The 23,368-nt window shown below is 45.6% G+C and overlaps 1 pseudogene; it reads right to left on the bottom strand.

Moving 5' to 3' along the window:
* Nucleotides 1–493: 493 nt before the first annotated feature.
* On the bottom strand, nt 494–2,458 carry LOC115132774 (protein BTG1-like; annotated as a pseudogene).
* Nucleotides 2,459–23,368: the final 20,910 nt, after the last annotated feature.

The raw sequence follows: 23,368 nt of genomic DNA, 5'->3' as shown, positions 1-23,368 counted from the left end.
GTGCCTAGACACTGAAACAGTGCTGCTTGTATGAATGTGTCTGTCTTACTGAAAAAGGTAAGTATGTGGAAATGGTTCATTGCTGTAACAGAAGTTAGTAAGCACTAAACAGGAGAAAATAGATGTTTCCAATAAGAACATGCATTTTCATTTTCTGTGTCAATGTTTCCTGTTTTCATGCCTCCTGAACACAACCATGATCCTGCCCACCAACCACAAGACCATTGTTGATAGAGAAACCATCACAAAACAATTGCGTATGAGGAATTTATTGCAAATACACAAGAACATGACCATTGTAAAATAAATCTGTATAACTTTTGTTTCAGGACAGTGGATCATTTTACAGATCCTTTACAGATGAAATTCACAATTAACAATTTGGGTGTAGGCAGTAATACTAAAATCATAAATGTCAGAATTAATTACATCCAAAAAGTTAGGCAGAAATGATACACAAGTGCTCAGGTAAAGCTCTGAACATAAAGAAATATTAGCCTGAGACTGTCATCACGTTGAACGACTTGGAGGGGCTTGACCTCTCGAATCTCATTTCTTCCTTGCAGCTGATCATGTCTGTTGTGTTAGCATAAGTTGGCACCGGTAGAGTGGACTCGTATAGGACACAGATGGAGCCATCCTCTCCTATCCGAAAGGACACCTCAAATGGATCGACCCACATTGTCAGTTCACTGGGCAGCGGGGGGAGAAGAGTTGTTCTCCAGCGAGTCCAATGGTGCAAGCTGCCTTGCCAATCAATTGGGTCCATTTTGTGGTTGATCCAGAGACATCAAATCAAAATGTTGGTCGCCTACACATGGTTGGCAGACGTTAATGCGAGTGTAGCGAAATGTTTGTGCTTCTAATTCCGACTATGCAGTTTAATATCTAACAAGTAATCTAACAAATTCACAACAACTACCTTATACACACAGATGTAAAGGGGTGAATGAGGATATGTACATATAAATACAGTATATCACAAAAGTGAGTACACCCCTCACATTTTTGTAAATATTTGAGTATATCTTTTCATGTGATAACACTGAAGAAATTACACTTTGCTACAATGTAAAGTAGTGAGTGTACAGCTTGTATAACAGCGTAAATTTGCTGTCCCCTCAAAATAACTCAACACACAGCCATTAATGTCTAAACCGCTGGCAACAAAAGTGAGTACACCCCTAAGTGAAAATGTCCAAAAAACAGGTCTTGCCATGTTTAACTGGAAGTTGAAAAGTTGAGTGCACATGCTCAGCGTCATATCCAGAGGTTGTCTTTGGGAAATAGACGTATGAGTGCTGCCAGCATTGCTGCAGCGGTTGAAGGGGTAGGGGGTCAGCCTGTCAGTGCTCAGACCATACGCCGTACACGGCATCAAATTGGTCTGCATGGTTAGGGAAGGTTTTAATAGTCACAGCGGGTATGACATCTCCGATGCACATGAGTCGTTAATCATAAGGAATACACCCCCGCCCTTCTTCTTACCAGAGAGATGTTTGTTTCCATGAAAAAGAGAATGTTACAATCTATGATTCCTCTCTGGAAGGTAACTTGTGCCATAATTTCATCCACCTTGTGATCTAGAGATTGGACATTGGCGAGTAATATACTAGGAAGCGGTGGATGGTGTGCTCGCCTTCTGAGTCTGACCAGTAGGCCACTCGGTCTGCCTCTCCTGCGGTGACCATGTTGTTTTGGGTCGGCCTCTGGGATAAGATCGCATGTCCAGGGTGGAGGTCCGAACAAAGGATCCGCTTCAGGAAAGACATATTCTTGGTCGTAATGATGGTAAATTGACATCGCTTTTTATCCATAGTTCTTCCCGGCTGTATGTAATAACACTTGAGATTTTCTGGGCTGGCAATGTAAGAAATGGTAAATAAAAAAACAAATAACTGCATAGCTATCTAAGGACCTGAAGCGAGGCGACCATCTCTGTCAGCGCCATCTGTAGCCCATTGGGCTCCCGAGTGACGCAGTGGTCTAAGGCACTGGCATCTCAGTGCAAGTGGCGTCAATCCCTGTCAGTCCCATATGGCGGCGCACAATTGGCCCAGCGTCACCCGGGTTTGTCTGGAAAAGTTTGGAGTGTAGGCCACATTGTAAATAAGAATTTGTTTTTAACTGACTTTCCTGGGTAAATAAAATACAAATAAATACAAATCCTTGAGCCTTTGCATGGAGCCTGGGGGAACCAGTGGAGTTGGTAGTACTCTGTAAGAGAGGGCAATGGGCGAAAAACAGACTGCTTAACAGTAACTAAGTAGCTAATAGTCTACTGGGCTGTTTGATGTCAACAACACAAATATATTTCACCCAAGCTTGCTAGCTACATACCTCCTAAAGCTTCCTCCAAGGAATGGGTGAACTCTTTCAGTTGGTCATCTGACAAGTATCTAGTTGTTTTCAGCAATCTGGCAACAAAGCTGGCTGCTGTTGAGACTTCGGTTTTCATTTTCGAAACAAGATGCTATCTCATCAGCCAGACGTTGAATAACAAAGAGACCAAGTTGGCTTTATATCCCAAATATAAAGCAAAATGTTGACTTTTTCCCTGTTGAAACAAAGGCTAACCAACAAGGCCCAGCTGACTGTAAACTAAAGCTACTGTAGCTAGCTAACGGTAGTTGTAAAACGGAAGCCGCAATAACTCACGGAATTCACTCGGATAATGAATATAACGTTAGGATTTACAATTTGGACCTAACAAAGACTAACATCCGAGAGTTTGATTGGATCTAGTGAAAATATATAATTAACTTTAGATATAGAAAAATAATCACCTAATCTATACTGACTTTTGCTTGTTTGATTGCCTTGTGGGGGAATAGCTACGAAGTCATCCCAGGTCACCTGCCATGATTAAAAAGTTGTTCGTGCTTTCAGTTTTATTCTCTTTCTGGCTCATTGGGAGGTTTTAATATCAAGCATGACATCCCATATGCATGCTGAGTCTTTTCAATCATAAGGAATAGAACTCCAGAGAGAATCATTTCCATGAAAAAGAGAATGTTACAATAAATGATTCTTTCTCTGTTTTATGATTTCCTTGGAATAGAAATTGAAAATAATTTAAAGCCACATTTTGCCTTCTGAGTCAGACAGTGGCCACTTGGTCTCAAAAAATCTCATGTTGTTCTTTCTGGGATAAGATCGCATGTCCAGGGTGGGCAAAGGATCCGTCAGGAAACATTGTAGTATTTCTAAGATAAAGCAACCCCAATAGAACAGATCATATAGTTCTTCTCTGAGATTTTTGGGCTGGCAACTGGCCACCAAGTGACGCAGTGGTCTAAGGCACTGGCATCTCAGTGCAAGTGGCGTCAATCCCTGTCAGTCCCATATGGCGGCGCACAATTGGCCCAGCGTCACCCGGGTTTGTCCGGGGTAGGCCGACATTGTAAATAAGAATTTGTTTTTAACTGACTTTCCTGGGTAAATAAAATACAAATAAATACAAATCCTTGAGCCTTTGCATGGAGCCTGGGGGAACCAGTGGAGTTGGTAGTACTCTGTAAGAGAGGGCAATGGGCGAAAAACAGACTGCTTAACAGTAACTAAGTAGCTAATAGTCTACTGGGCTGTTTGATGTCAACAACACAAATATATTTCACCCAAGCTTGCTAGCTACATACCTCCTAAAGCTTCCTCCAAGGAATGGGTGAACTCTTTCAGTTGGTCATCTGACAAGTATCTAGTTGTTTTCACAATCTGGCAACAAAGCTGGCTGCTGTTGAGACACCACTTTATTTTTAAGAATGTGAAATGCCAGAATAATACAAAGAGAATGATTTCAGCTTTTATTTCTTTCATCACATTCCCAGTGGGTAAAGCAAAATGTATTTGTAGCATTTTTAAATTGTTTAACTTGGGTCAACCAACAAGGCCCAGTGACTTAAACTAAAGCTACCCACAATAAGTTGGGTAAAATGTTGGCCCATTCCTCCTGACAGAGCTAATGAATATAAGTTAGGTTTACAATTTGGACCTAACAAAGACTAACATCCGAGAGTTTGACGCTTTTTTCAGTTCTGTGAAAACATTTTCTTTAGATTGAAAATAAGGGCTAATTGTGATTACTCCAAACCTGACTTTGTTGTCCTTAAGGGATTTTGCAGCTCCTCAACTTTGGAAGAATGCTTGGGTCACACTGTTAAAAAGACCCATTTTATAGCGGGCAAAAATCTCTCTTTTGACATTTCTACTGATAAGATGCAACCTATTTTTCATAAACATATGCACCAGTCCCTCCTGCAGCAAAGCACCCCCACAACATGATGCTGCCACCCCCATGCTTCACGGTTGGGATGGTGTTCTTCGGCTTGCAAGCCTCCCCCTTTTTCCTCCAAACATAATGATGAAATCTCGCGTCTTGTGACGGCCGGCCGCCCAACAACCTGCCCGCTTGACCCTATTCCCTCCTCTCTTCTCCAGACCATTTCCGGAGACCTTCTCCCTTACCTCACCTCGCTCATCAACTCATCCCTGACCGCTGGCTACGTCCCTTCTGTCTTCAAGAGAGCGAGAGTTGCACCCCTTCTGAAAAAACCTACACTCGATCCCTCCGATGTCAACAACTACAGACCAGTATCCCTTCTTTCTTTTCTCTCCAAAACTCTTGAACGTGCCGTCCTTGGCCAGCTCTCCCGCTATCTCTCTCAGAATGACCTTCTTGATCCAAATCAGTCAGGTTTCAAGACTAGTCATTCAACTGAGACTGCTCTTCTCTGTATCACGGAGGCCCTCCGCACTGCTAAAGCTAACTCTCTCTCCTCTGCTCTCATCCTTCTAGACCTATCGGCTGCCTTCGATACTGTGAACCATCAGATCCTCCTCTCCACCCTCTCCGAGTTGGGCATCTCCGGCGCGGCCCACGCTTGGATTGCGTCCTACCTGACAGGTCGCTCCTACCAGGTGGCGTGGTGAGAATCTGTCTCCTCACCACGCGCTCTCACCACTGGCGTCCCCCAGGGCTCTGTTCTAGGCCCTCTCCTATTCTCGCTATACACCAAGTCACTTGGCTCTGTCATAACCTCACATGGTCTCTCCTATCATTGCTATGCAGACGACACACAATTAATCTTCTCCTTTCCCCCTTCTGATGACCAGGTGGCGAATCGCATCTCTGCATGTCTGGCAGACATATCAGTGTGGATGACGGATCACCACCTCAAACTGAACCTCGGCAAGACGGAGCTGCTCTTCCTCCCGGGAAGGACTGCCCATTCCATGATCTCGCCATCACGGTTGACAACTCCATTGTGTCCTCCTCCCAGAGCGCTAAGAACCTTGGCGTGATCCTGGACAACACCCTGTCGTTCTCAACTAACATCAAGGCGGTGGCCCGTTCTTGTAGGTTCATGCTCTACAACATCCGCAGAGTACGACCCTGCCTCACACAGGAAGCAGCGCAGGTCCTAATCCAGGCACTTGTCATCTCCCGTCTGGATTACTGCAACTCGCTGTTGGCTGGGCTCCCTGCCTGTGCCATTAAACCCCTACAACTCATCCAGAACGCCGCTGCCCGTCTGGTGTTCAACCTTCCCAAGTTCTCTCACGTCACCCCGCTCCTCCGCTCTCTCCACTGGCTTCCAGTTGAAGCTCGCATCCACTACAAGACCATGGTGCTTGCCTACGGAGCTGTGAGGGGAACGGCACCTCAGTACCTCCAGGCTCTGATCAGGCCCTACACCCAAACAAGGGCACTGCGTTCATCCACCTCTGGCCTGCTCGCCTCCCTACCACTGAGGGAGTACAGTTCCCGCGCAGCCCAGTCAAAACTGTTCGCTGCTCTGACCCCCCAATGGTGGAACAAACTCCCTCACGACGCCAGGACAGCGGAGTCAATCACCACCTTCCGGAGACACCTGAAACCCCACCTCTTTCAGGAATACCTAGGATAGGATAAAGTAATCCTTCTCACCCCCTTAAAATATTTAGATGCACTATTGTAAAGTGGCTGTTCCACTGGATGTCTTAAGGTGAACGCACCAATTTGTAAGTCGCTCTGGATAAGAGCGTCTGCTAAATGACTTAAATGTAAATGTAAATGTAATGGTCATTATGGCCAAAGTTTTATTTTTGTTTCAGACCAGAGGACGTTTCTCCAAAAAGTATGATCTTTGTCCCCATGTGCAGTTGCAAACCATAGTCTGGCTTTTTTTGGCAGTTTTAGAGCAGTGGCTTCTTCCTTGCTGAGCGACCTTTCAGGTTATGTCGATATAGGACTCGTTTTTACTGTGGATATAGATACATTTGTACCTGTTTCCTCCAGCATCTTCCCAAGGTCCTTTGCGGTTGTTCTGGGATTGATTTGCACTTTTCGCACCATAGTACGTTCATCTCTAGGAGACAGAACGCATCTCTTTCCTGAGCGGTATGACGACTGCATGGTCCCATGGTGTTATTACTTGCGTACTATTGTTTGTACAGATGAACGTGGTACCTTCAGGTGTTTGGAAATTGCTCCCAAAGATTAACCAGACTTGTGGAAGTCTACAATTTGTTTTCTGAGGTCTTGGCTGATTTCTTTAGATTTTCCCATGATGTCAAGTTCAAGGCACTGAAGGTAGGCCTTGAACTACATCAACAGGAACACCTCCAATTGACTCAAATGATGTCAATTAGCCTATCAGAAGCTTCTAAAGCCGTGACGTCATTTTCTGGAATTTTCCAAGCTGAAGGCACAGTCAACTTCATGTATGTAAACTTCTGACCCACTGGAATTGTGATACTGCGAGTTAAAAGTGAAATAATCTGTCTGTAAACAATTGTTGGAAGAATTACTTGTGTCATGAACAAAATAGATGTCCTAACCGACTTGCCAAAACTATAGTTTGTTAACAAGAAATTTATGGAGTGGTTGAAAAAAACGATTTTTAATGACTCCAACCTAAGTTTATGTAAACTTCCGACTTCAACTTTATCTCAAAGTGTGTCAAGTACAGTGTCTACAGAAAGTATTCACATCCCTTTTCCACATTTAGTTGTGTTATTGCCTGAATTTAAAATGTATTAAATTGAGATTTTGTGTCACTGATGATGTACACACAATACCCCATAATGTCAACATAACATTTTGTTTTAGAAGATTGTAGAAATTAATGTACACTTAAAAGCTGAAATGTTTTGAGTCAATAAGTATTCAACCCCTTTGTTATGGCAAGGCTAAATAACTTCAGGAGTAAAACTGGGCTTAACAAATCACATAATAGTCCGTGATCAATAATAGTGGTTAACATGTTTTTTGAATGACTAACCATCTCTGTACCCTACACATACAATTTTCTGTAAGGTCCCTCAACCAAGTCGAATTTCAAGCACAGATTCAACCACAAAGACCAGGGAGGTTTTTCCAATGCCTCGCTAAGAAAGGCACTGATTGGTAGATGTGTAAAAATAAAGAAACATATCTCTTTGAGCATTGTGCAGTTATTAGTTAGGCTTTGGATGGTGTACCAATACACTCAGTCACTACAAAGGTACATGCATCCTTTCTAACTCAGTTGTCAGAGAGGAAGGAAGCTGCTCAGGGATTTCACCACGAGGCCAATGGTGAGTTTAGTGGTTGTGATATGAGAAAACTGAGGAAAGATCAACAACATTGTAGTTACTCCAAAATACTAACCTAAATGATAGAGTGAAAAGAAGGAAACCTGTACAGAATAAAAATATTCCAAAATGTGCTTCCTGTTTGCATTAAGGCACAACAGTAAACTTTAAAAAAAACTTTGGCAAACAAATGAACTTCATGTCCTGAATATAAAAAGGTTATGTTTGGGGCAAATCCAATTCAATACATCACTGAGTACCATTCTTCATATTTTCAAACGTGGTGGCTGCATCATATTATGGGTATACTTTTCATCGGCAAGGACTAGAGAGGTTGTTTTTTTGTATGAAAAGGAATGGAATAGAGCTAAGCACAGGCAAAATCCTAGGGAAAAACATGGTGCTTTCCAACAGACAGTGGAGATTTTAGAATGTAATTCTTGGTGGGGCAAAAAATAATCATAATAATTGGGATGCATGCCAGCAAAGCCACAACACGACACAACACAACACTAAACAATACATGAATTGCACTATAACGGTCACAAACAGTGCCCACAAACTGTTAGGGCCTACATAAAGCTGTCCCAACAGCAGAGTCCCAACAGCAGTCCCAACACCTTACCACTACCTTTAAAGAATCATAGCTGACATGGCTGACTTGCTTAAACAAATGTGGTCTTTACTGACAATTGAAATGTACAAACTATGGCCTAAAGGGACGACAAGTGGATAAGAGGCAATCCGTAATTTCGATTAAGACATTAATGAGCGAGCGACGACGGACATAGTCAATATAAGTATTTGTTCAGCACTTTTGAAATGTACAGCAACAGAATTTTCAGAATTCAGAACATGGTTCGTTCTTACAGTGTACTCCATGCGCTAAAAAAAAGGGGGCATATAAACAGACAATGAAAGCTCTTACAATAGTCAATGATTACATTTCTCTAAAACAGGTTATAGACTACATTGTCACGATCGTCGTAAAGAGGAGACCAAGGCGCACCGTGATATGAATACATGTTCTATATTTAATGAAGAAAGAACACTAAAACAAACTTACAAAACAACAAACGTGATGCTATATATAAACAGTGCAGACATAGGCAACTAGACATAGACAATAACCCACGAAATACCCAAAGAAGATGGCTGCCTAAATATGGTTCCCAATTAGAGACAACGATGAACAGCTGCCTCTAATTGAGAACCAATCCAGGCAACCACAGACATACATAAACACCTAGATGGTAAACAACCCCATAAACCTACAAAAAAACCTAGACAGTACAAAAACACATACATCACTCATGTCACACCCTGACCTAACCAAAATATATAAAGAAAACAAACAATACTCAGGTCAGGGCGTGACAGTACCTCCCCACAAAGGTGCGGACTCCGGCCGCAAAACCTAATCAGAAGGGGAGGGTCCGGGTGGGCCTTTTTCACGGCAGCGGCTCGGGTATGTGACGTGGACCCTGCTCTAACTCAGTCTTGGCCCACTTAGGTGACGCCTCTGGAGAGGGGACCCTCGCATCGGGCCCCGGACTGAAGATCATCGTAGACGGCGCCACTGGACGGAAAGGCGCCTCTGGACTGAGGAGCGACTCTGGCAGCACCGGACAGGAGGGCAATTGCAGCATCGCCGGCGTGACAGGCAGCTCTGGCAGCTCCTGGTTGGCTGACGGCTTTGGCAGCTCCTGGCTGGCTGACGGCTCTGGCAGCTCCTGGCTGGTTGACGGTTCTGGCAGCTCCTGGCTGGCTGATGGCTCTGGCAGCTCCTGGCTGGCTGACGGCTCTGGCAGCTCCTGGCTGGCTGATGGCTCTGGCAGCTTCTGGCTGGCTGACGGCTCTGGCAGGTCCTGGCTGGCTGACGGCTCTGGCAGCTCCTGGCTGGTTGACGGTTCTGGCAGCTCCTGGCTGGCTGATGGCTCTGGCAGCTCCTGGCTGGCTGACGGCTCTGGCAGCTCCTGGCTGGCTAACGGCTCTGGCAGGTCCTGGCTGGCTGACGGCTCTGGCAGGTCCTGGCTGGCTGACGGCTCTGGCAGGTCCTGGCTGGCTGACGGCTCTGGCAGGTCTTGGCTGACTGGCGGCTCCTGGCTAACATGCGGCTCTGGCGGCTCCTGGCCGACTGGCGGCTCTGGCAGCTCCTGGCTGACTGGCGGCTCCTGGCTGACTGGCGGCTCCTGGCTGACTGGCGGCTCTGGCAGCTCCTGGCTGACTGCCGGCTCTGGCAGCTCCTGGCTGACTGATGGCTCAGGACAGACTGGCGGCTCTGACGGCTCAGGACAAACTGGCGGCTCTAGCGACTCAGGACAGACGGGAGACTCTGGAGGGAGACTCTGGCGGATCCGGACAGGAGGGAGACTCTGGCAGATCCGGACTGGAGGGAGACTCTGGCGGATCCGGACTGGAGGGAGACTCTGGCGGATCCGGAGTGGAGGGAGACTCTGGCGGATCCGGAGTGGAGGGAGACTCTGGCGGATCCAGACTGGAGGGAGAATCTGGCGGATCCGGACTGGAGGGAGACTGGCAGATCTGGACTGGTAGGTTCCGGACTGCGACCCGTCGTGGTAGGTACCGGACTGCGACCCGTCGTGGTAGGTACCGGACTGCAACCCGTCGTGGTAGGTTCCGGGCTGCGACCCGTCGTGGTAGGTTCCGGACTGCGACCCGTCGTAGGAGGTTCCGGTCTGTAGACTGTTGCCGGACGCTCTGGACTGGGTACTGTTGCCGGACGCTCTGGACTGGGTACTGTTGCCGGACGCTCTGGACTGGGTACTGTAGCCAGCGCTCTGGACTGGGTACTGTAGCCGGACGCTCTGGACTGCGTACTGTAGCCGGACGCTCTAGACTGGGTACTGTAGCCGGACACTCTGGACTCGGTACTGTCGCCGGACACTTTGGACTGGCGAGGCGCACTGTAGGCCTGGTGCGTGGTGCCGGCACTGGTGGTACTGGGCCGAGGACATGCACCTCAGGGCGAGTGCGGGGAGGAGGAACAGGGCGTACTGGACTGCCGAGGTGCACTATAGGCCTGGTGCGTGGTGCCGGCACTGGTGGTACCGGGCTGGGGACACGCACCTCCGGGCGAGTGCGAGGAGCAGGAAGAGGGAGTACTGGACCCTGGAGGCGCACTGGTGGTCTGGTGCGTGGGGCCGACACTGGTGGTACCGGGCTGGAGACATGCACCTCAGGGTGAGTGCGGGGAGGAGGAACAGGGCATACAGGCCTCTGGAGATGCACAGGAAGCCTGGTGCGTGGTGTTGGCACTGGTGGTACTGGGCCAAGGACACGCACCTCAGGGCGAGTGCGGGGAAGAGGAACAGGGCATATTGGACTGTCGAGGCGCACTATAGACCTGGTGCGTGGTACCGGTACTGGTGGTACCTGGCTGAGTACACGCACCTCAGGATGAGTGCGAGAAGCAGGAACAGGACACACCGGGTTGTGAAGGTGTACTGGAGACCTGGTGTGTATTGCCGGCATCAAATCTTCCGGAACTTTAACACAAATTTCAAGCTGAGTACGAGAAACTGACACAGGTGGCATCGGACAGCTAACACGCTCCTCAGGGTGAATGCTGTGCATACTACACCAAACCAACAGCTCTCTCTCTTCACTCCTCCAATTTCGTCAACAACTCCTCGAATGTCTCATTATCTCCCCTCCGTTCACTCTCCTCCAATCTGTCCAATAACTCCTCGACAATCTCAGACTCAACTTCGCCGACTGCTCCAAGTGTCCCCCCCATAAATTTTTGGGGCTGCCTCTCGGGCTTCCTGCCGTGCTGCCTCCTCATACCGGCGCCTCTCTGCTTTCGCTGCCTCCAGCTCTGCCTTGGGGCGGTGATATTCCCCTGGTTGTGCCCAGGGTCCTCCGACGTCCAGAATTTCCTCCCAAGTCCATGAATCCTGCGATCGCTGCTGCTGCCTTTTACCACGCTGCTTGGTCCTTTTATGGTGGGTTATTCTGTCACGACTGTCGTAAAGAGGAGACCAAGGCGCAGCTTGATATGAATACATGTTCTATATTTAATGAAGAACATGGTTCGTTCTTACAGTGTACTCCATGTACACCAAGTCAGAACCGTAGGAAAAATAAAGGGGGCATATAAACTTACAATGAAAGCTCTTACAATATTCAATGATTACATTTCTCTAAAACTGGTTATAGACTACATTGTCACGATTGTCGTAAAGAGGAGACCAAGGCGCAGCGTGATATGAATACATGTTCTATATTTAATGAAGAAAGAACACTAAAACAAACTTACAAAACAACAAACAAACGGGATGCTATATATAAACAGTGCAGACACAGGCAACTAGACATAGACAATAACCCACGAAATACCCAAAGAAGATGGCTGCCTAAATATGGTTCCCAATTAGAGACAACGATGAACAGCTGCCTCTAATTGAGAACCAATCCAGGCAACCACAGACATACATAAAGACCTAGATGGTAAACAACCCCATAAACCTACAAAAAGCCCTAGACAGTACAAAAACACATACATCACTCAAGTGTAGACCTTACCGTGAAATGCTTACTTACAAGCCCTTAACCAACAGTGCAGTTCAAGAAGAGTTAAGAAAATATTTACCAAATAGACTAAAGTACAAAGTAACACAATAAGAACCACACCACACTGCCAGTTCTCTGACCTCCTCCCTATAGGCCGTTTCATCATTGTCGGTGATCAGGCCTACCACTGTCGTGTCATCAGCAAACTTAACGATGGTGTGGCCACGCAGTTGTGATTGAACAGGGAGTATAAGAGGGGACTAAGTGCACACCCCTGAGGGGCCCCAGTGTTAAGGATCAGCATGGCAGACATGTTGTTGCCTACTCTTACCTCCTTGAGGCGGTCCGTCAGGAAGTCCTGGATCCAGTTGCAGAGAGAAGTGTTTAGTCCCAAAGTCCTCAGCTTAGTGATGAGCTTCGTGGGCACTATGGTGTTGAACGCTGAGTTGTAGTCAATGAACAGCATTCTCACGTAGATGTTCCTTTTGTCCAGGTGGGAAAGGGCAGTGTGGAGAGATTGCGTCATCTGTGGATCTGTCGGGGTGGTATGCGAATTGGAGTGGGTCTAGGGTGTCCGGGAGGATGCTGTTGATGTGAACCATGACCAGCCTTTCAAAGCACTTCATGGCTACCAGCGTGAGTTCTATGGGGGGGTTAATCATTTAGGCAGGTTACTTTCACTTCCTTGGGCACAGGGACTATGGTGGTCTGCTTGAAACATGTAGGTATTACAGGCTCGGTCAGGGAGAGGTTGAAAATATCAGTGAAGACACTTGACATTTGGTCCGTGCATGCTTTGAGTACACGTCCTGGTAATCCGTCTGGCCCTGCGGCTTTGTGAATGTTGACCTGTTTAAAGGTTTTATTCACATCGGCTACCATGAGCGTTATCACAGAACAGCTGGTACTCTCGTGCATGCTTCAGTGTTGCTTGTCTCGAAGCGAGCATAAAAGGCATTTAGCTCGTCTGGTAGGCTCGAGTCACTGAGCAGCTCGCGTCTGGGTTTCCCTTTGTAGTCCGTAATAGTTTTCAAGCCCTGCCACATCCAACGAGCGTCAGAGCTGGTGTAGTAGGATTCAATCTTAATCCTGTATTGACGCTTTGCTTGTTTGATGATTTGTCTGACGGCATAGCGGGATTTCTTATAAGTGTCCGGATTAGTCTCCCGCTACTTGAAAGCGGCAGCTCTAGCCTTTAGCTCGATGAGGATGTTGCCTGTAATCCATAGCTTCTGGTTGGAATATGTACGTACGGTCACTGTGGGGATGACGTTGTCGATGCACTTATTGATGAAGTCGATGACTGAGGTGATGTACTCCTCAATGCCATTGGATGAATCCCAGAACATATTTCAGACTGTGCTAGCAATACAGTCCTCCTGTAGTGTAGCATCCGCATCATCTGACCACTTCCATATTAAGCGAGTCACTGGTACTTCCTGCTTTAGTTTTTGCTTGAAGGCAGAAATCAGGAATATAGAATTGTGGTCAGATTTGCCAAATGGAGGGCAAAGGAGAGCTTTGTATGCATCTCTGTGTGTGAAGTAAATGTGGTCTAGGATTTTCCTCTGGTTGCACATTTGACATGCTGGTAAAAAGTTGGTAAAACTGATTTAAGTTTGCCTGCATTAAAGTCCCTGGCCACTAGGAGCACTGCTTCTGAGTGAGCATTTTTTGGGGCCTTATAAAGTTGGTTGAGAGCGGTCTTAGTGCCAGCTTCATTCTGTGGTGGTAAATGGACGGCTACGAATAATTTAGATAGTGTGGTCTACAGCTTATCTTTAAGGCACTCTACCTCAGGTGAGCAATACCTCGAGACTTGTTTAATATTAGACATTGAGCATCAGCTGTTATTGACAAATAGACACAACCCCACCCCTCATCTTACCAGACGTAGCTTCTAGGTTCTGCCGGTGCATGGAAAATCCCGCCAACTCTATATTATCCGTATCGTCGTTCAGCCATGTCTCGGTGAAACATAAGATATTACAGTTTTTAATGTCCCGTTGGTAGGATAATCTTAATCGTAGGTCATCAATTTTATATTCCAATGATTGCACGTTAGCAAGAAGAACGGTTGGCAGTGGGAGTTTATTTGCTCGCCTACGGATTCTCAGAATGCAGCCCGATCTGCGGCCCCTTTTCCTGCGTCTTTTCTTCAAGCAAATGACGGGAATCCAGGCCTGTTCCAGTGAAAGCAGCATATTCTTGTCATCGGACTCGTTAAAGGAGAAAGTTTCTTTGTAACGTTCGTCGTCCTCTTCTGAGTATGAAGGATCGGAGAACCAATGAGCAGCAGCGTGTTCATGATGATATTTATTAAACTCAGAACACTAAACAAAAATAACAAAGAGAACGACACGAAACTAAACAGTCCTGTACGGTGAATACACAAAACAGAAAACAATCGCCCACAAAACACTGGTAGGAAAAGGCTACCTAAGTATGATTCTCAATCAGAGACAACTAACGACACTTGCCTCTGATTGAGAACCCTACCAGGCCAAACACAAAACACAACATAGAAAAACGAACATAGACAACCCACCCAACGCAAGACCTGACCATACTAAAACAAAGACATAACAAAAAAACTAAGGTCAGAACGTAACATTCTTCATGTCCACGGTGAGTAATCGCTGTTCTGATGTCCAGAAGTTATTTCGGTCATAAGAGACGCTAGCAGCAACATTATGTACAAAATAAGTAACACAAAACGCCAAAAAACTAACAAAATAGCACAATTGGTTGGTAAAACGTCAGCCATGTTCTTCGGCTCCATCTTTCCAACTTGTTTTGTAATCTTTATGTCCAATGGCCGATGAGCACCGATACATTTTGTCTATAATTTCTCTACATTATTTATCTTCATATGACAAGGATTTGCCAGTAGATTGTCGACTTGATTCATGATGACTGCTAGCTAAGACTTGAAAGTAAGATGTTGACATGATCAGTCTAATCAAAGCTACTGTACATATGTGATTTGACGTCATTTTATCTGTGGCCAATGACCTTGAGCCTTCTTGAAGGGCACTTGTAATTTAACTCTATGGCAAGAACCAAATGGCTGAAATATTGGATGTCTACCTTTACTAAGGATTTAAACTTGGCGATGACGTAGTGTCCCCATGAGTGACAGAACAACATGCTCCTATTTTCTGCTGGCTCGCCCCACCACCATAGGAAGCACTGAACTAGCCTGAAAAACCTGCATTTTGGAGCTACCTTACTCAAAAAAAACTAAAAATAGACCATGTTTGCGGCTTTATAAACTCAATTATATATTTTTTCTCCATTGTTTGCAAACTGATATGTGACACTTATTAATGCCAAAATAACATGTAAAACAGGCAAGCCCCCCCAAAAAATCCATATACATATATTTTTTTATTTAGATTTTTTGCTAATAATGTGAGGCTCTCACAGGACAATAAATATCAGGACAATAAACTAAAACAAGGCCAAATCTACACTTCTTATCAAGAAGACAGTGCACGTTCCTGAGTGGCCTAGTTACAGTTTTGATTTACACAGAACCAAAAATATAAACGCAACATGCATCAATTTCACCGATTTTACTGAGTTACAGTTCATATAAGGAAATCAGTCAATTGAAATTAATTAATTAATCTATGAATTTCACAAGACTGGGAATACAGATATGCATATGTTGGTCACAGATACCTTAAAGAAAAGGTAGGGAGCTGCATCAGAAAACCAGCCAGTATCGAGTGTGACCACCATTTGCCTCATGCAGTGCTACACATCTCCTTCGCATAGAGTTGATCAGGCTGTTGATTATGTCCTGTGGAATGTTGTCCCACTACTCTTCAATGGCTGTGCGACATTGCTGGGTCGTTGGGTCGTCGGCCAGCCTGTCCTCCGGGTTTCATCCTCAATCCAACGGCCAGTCGGAGCATGCCAATCAAGACCTCAAGATGACTCTTTGGTGCCTCATCTCGGCCAACCCCACCACCCGGAGCCAGCAACTCGTGTGGGTGGAGTACGCCCGGAACACACTTCCCTGCTCGGCCACTGGGCTCTCGCCCTTCGAGTGCTCCGTGGATTATCAGCCCCTGCTCTTCTAGAAGCAAAAGGAAGAGGTTGACATAACCTCGGGCCAGATGTTTGTCCGCTGCTGTTGGCATACCTGGCAGAGAACTCGGTCCGCTCTTCTCAAGATCACCTCCAGGTAATCTTCGACAGGCGGACCGCCACCGGACACCGGCTCCCCGCTATGATCTTGGGCAGAGAGTATGGCTGTCCACTCGGGATCTTCCCCTCCAGGTAGAGTCCCGCAAACTCCCCCCCCCCCCCCATTTTATCGGCCCTTTCCCCATTTTCAAGATCCTTAGCCCCTCTGCTGGTCATCTTCTGTTGTCGCCCACCGTCTGTATACATCCCATGTTTCTTGTATCAAGGATTAAACCTTTGTCTCACAGCCCTTTGTCTCCTCTTTCTGTTTGTCTGTTGCAGCTCATCTTGTCTCGACAACCACAGTTCTCCAGCGTGCCAGTGGCCATCGAAGTTAAGCATTTGCCCACTGAAGCCGGTTACGATGCCAAACTGCAGTCAGGTCAAGACCCTGATGAGGATGACGAGCACAGAGATTAGTTTCCCTGATACGGCTTCTGAAAGTTTTGTGCAGAAATTCTTCGGTTGTGCAAACCCACAGTTTCATGACTGGTCTCAGATGACAGGTGAAGAAGCCGGATGTGGAGGTCCTGAGCTGGCATGGTTACACGTTATCTGCAATTGTGAGGCCGGTTAGACATACTGCCAAGTTCTCTAAAACGACATAAGATAGAGAAATTAACATTCAGTCATCTAGCAACAGCTCTGGTGGACATTCCTGGAATCAGCATGCCAATTGCTCCTTCAAAACTTGAGACATCTGTGGCAATGTGTTGTGTGACAAAACTGCACATTTTAGAGTGCCCAGCACATTTCATTGTCCCCAGCACAAGTTGCACCTGTGTAATGATAATGCTGTTTGATATGCCACACCCGTCAGGTGGATAGATTGTCTTGGCAAAGCGAAATGCTCACTAACAGGGATGTAAACCAATTTGAGAGAAATAAGCTTTTTGTGCTCATGGAACATTTATGGGATCTTTTATTTCAGCTCATGAAACGTAGGACCAACACTTTATAAACTCAGCAAAAAAAGAACTTCAGGACCCTGTCTTTCAAAGATAATTAATAAAAATCTAAATAACTTCCCAGATCTTCATTGTAAAGGCTTTAAACACTGTTTCCCATGCTTGTTCAACGGTCGTTAAGACACTAACAGCTTGGTAGGTCACAGTTATGAAAACTTAGGACACTAAAGAGGCCTTTCTACTGACTCTGAAAAACACCAAAAGAAAGATGCCCAGGGTCCCTGCTCATCTGCGTGAATGTGCCTTAGGCATGCTGCAAGGAGGCGTGAGGACTGCAGATGTGGCAAGGGCAATACATGACAATGTCCGTACTGTGAGATGCCTAAGACAGTGCTACAGGGAGACAGGACGGACAGGTGATCGTCCTCGCAGTGGCAGACCACGTTTAACAACACCTGCACGGGATCGGTACATACGAGCATCACACCTGTGGGACAGGTACAGGATGGCAACAACAACTGCCCGAGTTACACCAGGAATGCACAATCCCTCCATCAGTGCTCAGACTTTCCGCAATAGGCTGAGAGAGGTTGGACTGAGGGCTTATAGGCCTGTTGTAAGGCAGGTCCTCACCAGACATCACTGGCAACAACGTTGCCTATGGGCACAACCCCACCATCGATCATCGCTGGACCAGACAGGACTGGCAAAAAGTGCTTTTCACTGAAAAATCACAGTTTTGTCTCACCAGGAGTGATGGTTGGATTTGCATTTATCGTCGAAGGAATGAGCGTTACACCGAGGCCTGTACTTTGGAGCGGGATCGATTTGGAGGTGGTGGGTCCGTCATGTGTCACAGCATCATCGGACTGAGCTTGTTGTTATTGCAGGCAATCTCAACGCTGTGCGTTACATGGAAGACATCCTCCTCCCTCATGTGGTACCCTTTCTGCAGGCTAATCCTGACATGACCCTCCAGCATGACAATGCCACCAGCCATACTGCTCGTTCTGTGCATGATATCCTGCAAGACAGGAATGTCAGTGTTCTGCCATGGCCAGCGAAGAGCCCGGATCTCAAACCCATTGAGCACGTCTGGAACCTGTTGAATCGGAGGGTGAGGGCTAGGGCCATTCCCACCAGAAATGTCCGGGAACTTGCAGGTGCCTTGGTGGAAGAGTGGGGTAAACATCTCACAGCAAGAACTGGCAAACCTGGTGCAATTTTTTCAACGACTAATGTGCAAATATTGTACAATCCAGGTGTGCAAAGCTCTTATAGACTTACCCCAAAATACTCACAGCTGTAATCACTGGCAAAGGTCATTCTAACATATATTGACTCAGGGGTGTGAATGCATACGTAAATTCATATTTCTATATTTCATTTTCAAGAAATGTGCTAAAATGTCTAAAACATGTTTTCACTTTGTCATTATGGGGTATTGTGTGTAAATGGGTAAGAGAGAAAAACATATTTAATCCATTTAAAATTTCAGGCTGTAACACAACAAAATGTGGAATAAGTCATGAATACTTTCTGAAGGCACTGTAAGTTGAAAACACTATAAAAGCTGTGTGTGTATGAGTATCCCTTGCTAAAAGACAAAAAGAGCTGTTAATTGGAAAAGTGATTCAAAATGTAGGACCTTGATGTGCCTGGCAACTGTAACAAGCCGTAATGTGTAATGAAACCATTTTCATGATCATCAGGCAACGTCCTGACAACTGGAACACAGAATTGTTCTTGCAACTTTCCAATGAAACGTGTCTGTAACAATATCTTACAACCGTGTTTGGTGGGAAGTTTGGTGGGATGTTGATGAAATATTCTCCTAACCCTCAGAAAACTGGACACGTGAATGTTCTTTCAACGTCCCATGAAACGTGTTTAGAACATTAATATTGTACTGTATATTCAGAGAACATGGCAATCATATTCTGTTTATGTTTGGTGGAACATTGATGGAATATTCTCCTAAACCTTCAGAAACCTGGAAACAAATGTTCTTGCAATGAAAACGTGTCAAGAACATTAAAGTACTGTTTGACATTAAGGTAATGTTCTACTAACTTTCACACCTCAACATGCTAAAAAGGTTCTGAGACGGTTTTTGCTAACATTGATAGAATCTTCCCTAACTAACTGAAAACTGGACTATCAAACATTAGGGACATTTGGCTCCCGAGCGGTCTAAGGCACTGCATCTCAGAGCAAGAGGCGTCACTACAGTACTTGGTTCGAATCCAGGCTGCATCACATCCGGCCGTGATTGGGAGTTCCATAGGGCAGCGCACAATTGGCCCAGTGTCGTCCAGGTTGGGCCGGTGTAGGTCGTCAGAGTTGCAAAGAAAAAGCCATATCTCAGACTGGCCAATAAAAAGGAAAGATTAAGATGGGCAAAAGAACACAGACACTGGACAGAGGAACTCTGCCTAGAAGGCCAGCATCTCTGAGTCGCCTCTTTACTGTTGACATTGAGACTGGTGTTTTGTGGGTACTATTTAATTAAGCTGCCAGTTGAGGACTTGTGAGGTGTCTGTTTCTCAAACTAGACACTCTAATGTACTTGTCCTCTTGCTCAGTTGTGCACCGGGGCCTCCCACTCTTCTTTCTATTCTGGTTATGGCAAGTTTGCACTGTTCTGTGAATGGAGTAGTACACAGCGTTGTATGAGACCTTCAGTTTCTTGGGAATTTCTCGCAAGAAATAGCCTTCATAGTTCAGATACTCAACTAGTCTAAAGAAGACCAGTTTTATTGCTTCTTTAATCAGGACAATAGTTTTCAGCTGTGCTAACATGATTGCAAAAGGGTTTTCTAATGATCAATTAGCCTTTTAAAATGATCAACGTGGATTAGCTAACACAACGTTCCATTGGAACACAGGAGTGATGGTTGCTGATAATCGGCCTCTACCCCTCTGTAGATATTCCATTAAAAATCAGCCGTTTCCAGCTGCAATAGTAATTTACAACATTAACAGTGTCCACAATGTATTTCTGATCAATTCTGTTATTTCAATGGACCAAAAAATTGATTTTCTTTCAGAAACATGGACATTTTTAAGTGACCCCAAACTTTTGAACGGTAGTGTAAATATTTGGACAAGGAATGTCGGAGCAGCATAGACTAAAATACAGTAGAAGTTCAAGTTCAATAATAGAGTATATACAGTGCCTTGCGAAAGTATTCGGCCCCCTTGAACTTTGCGACCTTTTGCCACATTTCAGGCTTCAAACATAAAGATATAAAACTGTATTTTTTTGTGAAGAATCAACAACAAGTGGGACACAATCATGAAGTGGAACGACATTTATTGGATATTTCAAACTTTTTCAACAAATCAAAAACTGAAAAATTGGGCGTGCAAAATTATTCAGCCCCTTTACTTTCAGTGCAGCAAACTCTCTCCAGAAGTTCAGTGAGGATCTCTGAATGATCCAATGTTGACCTAAATGACTAATGATGATAAATACAATCCACCTGTGTGTAATCAAGTCTCCGTATAAATGCACCTGCACTGTGATAGTCTCAGAGGTCCGTTAAAAGCGCAGAGAGCATCATGAAGAACAAGGAACACACCAGGCAGGTCCGAGATACTGTTGTGAAGAAGTTTAAAGCCAGATTTGGATACAAAAAGATTTCCCAAGCTTTAAACATCCCAAGGAGCACTGTGCAAGCGATAATATTGAAATGGAAGGAGTATCAGACCACTGCAAATCTACCAAGACCTGGCCGTCCCTCTAAACTTTCAGCTCACACAAGGAGAAGACTGATCAGAGATGCAGCCAAGAGGCCCATGATCACTCTGGATGAACTGCAGAGATCTACAGCTGAGGTGGGAGACTCTGTCCATAGGACAACAATCAGTCATATATTGCACAAATCTGGCCTTTATGGAAGAGTGGCAAGAAGAAAGCCATTTCTTAAAAATATCCATAAAAAGTGTTGTTTAAAGTTTGCCACAGGCCACCTGGGAGACACACCAAACATGTGGAAGAAGGTGCTCTGGTCAGATGAAACCAAAATTGAACTTTTTGGCAACAATGCAAAACGTTATGTTTGGCGTAAAAGCAACACAGCTCATCACCCTGAACACACCATCCCCACTGTCAAACATGGTGGTGGCAGCATCATGGTTTGGGCCTGCTTTTCTTCAGCAGGGACAGGGAAGATGGTTAAAATTGATGGGAAGATGGATGGAGCCAAATACAGGACCATTCTGGAAGAAAACCTGATGGAGTCTGCAAAAGACCTGAGACTGGGACGGAGATTTGTCTTCCAACAAGACAATGATCCAAAACATAAAGCAAAATCTACAATGGAATGGTTAAAAAATAAACATATCCAGGTGTTAGAATGGCCAAGTCAAAGTCCAGACCTGAATCCAATCGAGAATCTGTGGAAAGAACTGAAAACTGCTGTTCACAAATGCTCTCCATCCAACCTCACTGAGCTCGAGCTGTTTTACAAGGAGGAATGGGAAAATATTTCAGTCTCTCGATGTGCAAAACTGATAGAGACATACCCCAAGCGACTTACAGCTGTAATCGCAGCAAAAGGTGGCGCTACAAAGTATTAACTTAAGGGGGCTGAATAATTTTGCACGCCCAATTTTTCAGTTTTTGATTTGTTAAAAACGTTTGAAATATCCAATAAATGTCGTTCCACTTCATGATTGTGTCCCACTTGTTGATTCTTCACAAAAAAATACAGTTTTATATCTTTATGTTTGAAGCCTGAAATGTGGCAAAAGGTCGCAAAGTTCAAGGGGGCCGAATACTTTCGCAAGGCACTGTACATATGAGATGAGTAATGCAAAATATGTAAACATTATTAAAGTGACTCGTGTTCTATTATTAAAGTGCCTGGTGATTTCAAGTCTAAGGCGCTGGTGATGGCTATTTAACAGTCTGATGGCCTTGAGATAGAAGCTGATTTCCAGTTTCTCTGTCCCAGTTTGATGCATCTGGATTTTTGTTCACCTTTTCCACAGGCAAGTAACATGTCATTTGCCAGTCTGTCCAGAGGAATGAAGGTGGCCCTGTCATCATTGGGTGTGTTGACCGCAGGAGGGGCCAGTATTGCTCTGATGCTTCACCAGTCTCTGAAATCTTCAGATCGGGTGCTTCGTCCACCATCTTATTCATGGACTTGATGGACTTGTGTTAACTAAAGAAAGAAAAACTCTTGAATGAGTCCAAACCTTTGACTAATACACAGTTGTTACACACACACACACATTTACATTTACATTTACATTTAAGTCATTTAGCAGACGCTCTTATCCAGAGCGACTTACAAATTGGTGCATTCACCTTATGACATCCAGTGGAACAGCCACTTTACAATAGTGCATCTAAATCTTTTAAGGGGGGTGAGAAGGATTACTTTATCCTATCCTAGGTATTCCTTAAAGAGGTGGGGTTTCAGGTGTGTCCGGAAGGTGGTGATTGACTCCGCTGTCCTGGCGTCGTGAGGGAGTTTGTTCCACCATTGGGGGGCCAGAGCAGCGAACAGTTTTGACTGGGCTGAGCGGGAACTGTACTTCCTCAGTGGTAGGGAGGCGAGCAGGCCAGAGGTGGATGAACGCAGTGCCCTTGTTTGGGTGTAGGGCCTGATCAGAGCCTGGAGGTACTGAGGTGCCGTTCCCCTCACAGCTCCGTAGGCAAGCACCATGGTCTTGTAGCGGATGCGAGCTTCAACTGGAAGCCAGTGGAGAGAGCGGAGGAGCGGGGTGACGTGAGAGAACTTGGGAAGGTTGAACACCAGACGGGCTGCGGCGTTCTGGATGAGTTGTAGGGGTTTAATGGCACAGGCAGGGAGCCCAGCCAACAGCGAGTTGCAGTAATCCAGACGGGAGATGACAAGTGCCTGGATTAGGACCTGCGCCGCTTCCTGTGTGAGGCAGGGTCGTATTCTGCGGATGTTATAGAGCATGAACCTACAGGAACGGGCCACCGCCTTGATGTTATTTGAGAACGACAGGGTGTTGTCCAGGATCACGCCAAGGTTCTTAGCGCTCTGGGAGGAGGACACAATGGAGTTGTCAACCGTGATGGCGAGATCATGGAACGGGCAGTCCTTCCCCGGGAGGAAGAGCAGCTCCGTCTTGCCGAGGTTCAGCTTGAGGTGGTGATCCGTCATCCACACTGATATGTCTGCCAGACA

The sequence above is a fragment of the Oncorhynchus nerka genome, linkage group LG7 (genome assembly GCF_034236695.1).
Source record: "Oncorhynchus nerka isolate Pitt River linkage group LG7, Oner_Uvic_2.0, whole genome shotgun sequence".
NCBI lineage: Eukaryota > Metazoa > Chordata > Actinopteri > Salmoniformes > Salmonidae > Oncorhynchus > Oncorhynchus nerka.
This window is presented reverse-complemented; position numbering and strand designations above follow the sequence as displayed.